Below are 4832 nucleotides of genomic sequence, written 5' to 3'. Positions count from 1 at the left end.
TCCCTTTCTGTAATCCCTTTTCAGTTTGTCTCTCTGGTCTGATCCCCTTTACTCCTTCATGTAGTTTGAAGTGCCTGCTACGATGGCTGTTTCTTTACCCCGTCTGTCTTATTGTCTCTGTGTCTTTAACCTAGAGAGATCGATACTTGGAGATTAAAGGCTCTACCACTCACAATATAGGTGCTATGGGGATAAAGAATCATATAGTATAGTAAAATGAACCCCAGCACTCGAATGAAGACAAAGAAGGAATATGCGTGAGTGATTTTATTGACTGACACACTGCAGAAGGAACCTAACCAGAGCAACAGCACCAACGTTTCGGCATAGAGCCTTTCTCAAGGTTGTTGCCTGAAAAGGTGTGAAGACAATAACAATAGTGAGTGCATTATGTACAGGTGATACACAGAAATATATACAAATATTCATGAAGAAATACTGCGGATGGAACGTACATCACTGGTCAGAATAGGGAAATGCGGGTCTCGAGGGACAACCGGAGATGGACAAATAGAGGTAAGGTTCCACACGTATTGCAGAGTGTGCTCTTAATTACATGAAAAAAGAACAATTAATACAGGTAAAGTAACATTATGTACCATGGGATATAATGGTCAAATGACATAGATAGGTTGTTTGTACAAAACCAAATTGAACAGCCGGAGCTAGTATCAATACCAAGGAGAGAAAAAGAGAAGGAAACAGGAGAAAAAAGAAGAAAGGAGGAGAAAGAAGAGAGAGAAAGGAGAACAGAGGGAGGGAGAGAGAAAAAAAGGAGAGAGAGAGAGAAAAAGGAGAGAGAGAGAGAAAAAGGAGAGAGAGAGAGAAAAGGGAGAGAGAGAGAGAAAAGGGAGAGAGAGAGAGAAAAGAAGAGAGAGAGAGAAAAGAAGAGAGAGAGAAAAAAAAGGAGAGAGAGAGAGAAAAAAAGGAGAGAGAGAGAGAAAAGGAGAGAGAGAGAGAAAAGGAGAGAGAGAGAGAAAAGGAGAGAGCGAGAGAGAGAGAAAAAAGGAGAGAGAGAGAGAAAAGGAGAGAGAGAGAGAAAAGGAGAGAGAGAGAGAAAAAAGGGGAGAGAGAGAGAAAAAGAGAGAGAGAGAAAAGGAGAGAGAGAGAAAAGGAAAGAGAGAGAAAGGAGAGAGCGAGAAAAGGAAAGAGAGAGAAAAAAAAGGAGAAAGTGAGAAAGGGAGAGAGAGAAAAGGAGAGAGAGAAAGAAAGAAAGAAAGAAAGAAAGAAAGAAAGAAAAGATGAAAGGAAGGAGGGAGAGAGGGAGACGAAAAGAGGAAAAAGAGAGAGAGAACGTGAGAGAGACAAATGGAGAGCAGTGAGAGAAGAAGGCAAAAGAGAAGCACAGCAGGTTAACATAGTTAGCAACAACAGAGAGGTGGGTGCTACATACCGTAGGTGAAGGGGTGACAGGATCACAATGTGAGGTGAATGGACGCCTAGAAAAACAAAGCAGCAAGGTGAGATTAGTTGGTAATTTGCATCAGTGGTGGCAGGGGAGTGCAGGGCAGAAGCGCTACCTGCAGTGGAGATCCGGAGCTGGCACAGTGGCAGGGAGAATGGCTGCAGCGGCGTGGAAGTCTCTGCCGCACGGCGCCATTATAAGGAAGTCGGCAGTGAAATGGGAGGTGCGTGACTTCCGGTGACGTGCGCTGGGACGCACGTGTGGAACGCACATAGTGCGCATGTCTGTGACGTGCGCGGTCACATGACAGTAAGCCGGGCAATGGGTGGGAAGAAGGCGGTGAGTTAGAAGGGCGGGGATTACCTGCTGTAGAGCGTGAATGGGGGTGTGCCTTTAGGAGGATGTGAGGGATGGGAGAAGGTCAGTTGTGCGATATCTGTAAGAAAGAAGACGGGGTTAATATCATTAGCTGACAGGGGACATGTAAGGACATAGAGAATAAGAGTACGTGATAATGCACAGGAAACAGTGGAAACAAGAATGTATAACCATATAGATCTATAGGAGAGGACTCAGAAACCTAATGGCAAATCAGGATTTCAACAATATAGTGCTCAATAGGACAATAAGAGAACATGAAAACAAGAAAACAAAAGACCCATAACAGATTTAACGAGGGGCCTCATACTCTCTGTTGAGCCTTAGTGGCTCTAAAGTTTGGAGGGTATGGATCCAGAACGCCTCGCGCTCTCTAAGTGTTTTAATGCGATTGCCGCCACGGCGGGGTTGCTTGACATGTTCGAGTACTTGGAACCTCAGCTGTGGTATAGTGTGACCTGCGGCACAGAAATGGGCTGGGATGGGTAAAGTGGTCAATTTACAGCGAATGGTAGACTTGTGTTTATTAATGCGGTCTCGGATATGTTGGGTGGTCTCACCCACATATCCGAGACCGCAGGGGCACTTGATCAGGTAGACGACAAAATTCGACTCACAGGTGAAATATCCACGGATCGGGAATTTCTTACCCGTGCGTGGATGTGTGAATGAGTCGCCTTTGATGATGTGCGAGCATTGAAGACAGTGCAGGCAAGGGAAAGTACCCTTGCGCTGGCATGAGAGGAGGGTCTGTCTAGCTGATGTCCTGGAAGAGCCAATGTCGGCTCTTACAAGACAGTCCCTCAAGTTGTCGGGCCGTTTGTGGCAAATAAGTGGCCGGGAATCAAATTCAGGAATAGAGGGGTATGCCTGATGGAGTAGAGGCCAATGCTTGAAGATGACGCCATTAATGAGTGGGTTGAACGGATGATATGTACTTACAAAGGGGACACGTTTGTGACCTCGTGAGTTGGGAGTTGAGGCAGAGGGTGGGGGTCTCACATAAGGCGGGTAACCCCTTGCTGAAAATTTCGTGTCCATGTCAATATGGCGTACATCCCTAGTGGGAGGATCTGAAACGATCCGGTCAACCCGGCAGTGTTGAGAGTGAGGTAGAGACTTTTTAATATGTCGTGGGTGGCAGCTGGAATGTAGGAGGAGACTATTTCTGTCCGTAGGTTTAGTGTATAAATCTGTCGAGAGGGTGTGGTCGGGATTGATGATTACTGTGGTGTCGAGGAAATTGATGGAGTGGTCACTATGATGAAGGGTGAATGAGATATCCTTGGTGGCATTGTTGATGTCGGTGAAGAAAGAGTTGAGAGATGTGACATCACCTGTCCAGATGAGGAAGATGTCGTCGATATAGCGTTTCCACAGTGTCACCTGACTGTCGAATAGCGGATGGGAGTAAATGTAACATTGCTCGAAGTGGTCCATAAAAATATTTGCATAGGGGGGCGCAACGTTGGAACCCATTGCGGTCCCCCTACACTGCATGAAAAATTGGTCCTCGAAAAGGAAAAAATTGTTAGTAAGGACCACCTCGAGCATATCGAGACAGAACTCTTTTTTAGGAGAGGAGAGGTCAGTGTGGGTGTTGAGGAACCTGTCTACTGCATGAATGCCCTCATGATGACCAATACTCGTGTATAAACTGGAGACATCTAATGTGACCAATAGGCAATTGTCAGGAACGCTGGGAATGGATCGTAGAATTGAGAGGAAATGGTTAGTGTCCTTTAAATATGAGGGGATTTTGGGAATATGAGGGGTCAAGATCTTCTCGAGGGTGATAGAAATGGGTGACAGTAGCGAGTCGGTGGATGCGACTATAGGACGGCCGGGTGGAGAGGTCAGATTCTTATGGATCTTGGGCAGAGTGTAAAACACCGGAGTAATGGGATGATTGTTGGTCAAAAATTCACTTAGTTTGTCATCAATGATGGCATTCTGTTTGTAAAATTGAACCTTGTCCTGTATGAGAGTGGAAATACGGGACGTGGGATTGTGAAGTAGTGGATGGTAGGTGTTGGTGTCGCTGAGTTGTTGGCGAATTTCATTGACATAATAGGTTCTGTCGAGTACCACGATAGCCCCGCCTTTGTCGGCTGGCTTGATGATGATATTTTTGTAGTTCCTGAGAGCGGTCAGGGCCTTCCGCTCCTCAGGGGTCACATTGTTCCTCAGGTGGTAAATCCCCTTACCGATGTCTGTGGTGATGGCGTGTATATCCCTAGAGACTAGGCTGATGAAAGTCTCAATAGGGTGGTAACAACGTGGGGGTTGGTAACTACTGGGGATCCTGAGGTTAAGATCCGTAAGGGTAAACCCACTGGGGGGTGAGGATGGTATGGATGTGGACGATGACTGACTGGGTTCAGGGGTTTTGTTAGCGAAATGTGCCTTCAAGTGAAGGTTTCTAAAAAATCTGTTGAGGTCCTGCTCTAAATTAAAGGTATTGAAGGAGGGGGTGGGACAGAAGGAGAGTCCCTTCTGTAGGACTTGGGTCTCAAGGGGGGAAAGGGTCTGGCTGGATATATTGTAGACAATGTTGTCCCTACCTGGGAGCGGGTTGTGACTCTGTCTGCGCGTCCCCCGGTATTTCCGCCCCCTCCTCGTCTGTTTTTACCATGACGTCTCGGACCTAAAAAAGACTGGGAATCTGTGGAAAAGTGGTCGCTGTCGGACCCAGAAGAGAGACCGCCACCACGACGATAGTTGTGAGGTGGAGCGGACGACTGCCATCGGTATACACGATTCTTAAGATAATCTTCTTGGTCCCGCAAGAATTTATCACGTTTGCGGATCTGTAGCGTGTCTCTGTATTCGGAAAGCGTAGAACCACACTTGGTCTTGAGCTCTTCAAGGGCCGTAGCGTTCAGGGTCTGAGAGAGTTGTGTCTCTATATTCTTGATATTGGCATCGATGCTGATAAGTTCCTTCTGCAGGTAGTCAATTGTGAGGAGTATAATGTCAAAAGAACATTTGTTAAGAATGCTCTCGAAGGCTTTACAATACTCAGAGTTATCTGAGAAAAGTGTGGGCC

At 46.5% G+C, this 4832-nt stretch overlaps 1 long non-coding RNA gene across 1 annotated transcript; it reads right to left on the bottom strand.

Moving 5' to 3' along the window:
* Positions 1 to 227: 227 nt before the first annotated feature.
* On the bottom strand, positions 228 to 1636 carry LOC142302577 (uncharacterized). Its single transcript, XR_012752962.1, has 4 exons — positions 1521 to 1636; positions 1394 to 1439; positions 456 to 547; positions 228 to 351 (listed from the first exon to the last, which is right to left on the bottom strand). It is a non-coding gene; the product is annotated as an uncharacterized LOC142302577 (long non-coding RNA).
* Between the last annotated feature and the right edge of the window lie 3196 nt (positions 1637 to 4832).

This window comes from Anomaloglossus baeobatrachus, chromosome 1, assembly GCF_048569485.1.
Source record: "Anomaloglossus baeobatrachus isolate aAnoBae1 chromosome 1, aAnoBae1.hap1, whole genome shotgun sequence".
Lineage (NCBI taxonomy): Eukaryota > Metazoa > Chordata > Amphibia > Anura > Aromobatidae > Anomaloglossus > Anomaloglossus baeobatrachus.
Note: the sequence above shows the minus strand (reverse complement) of the source record. Positions and strands in the feature narration are given on the sequence as shown.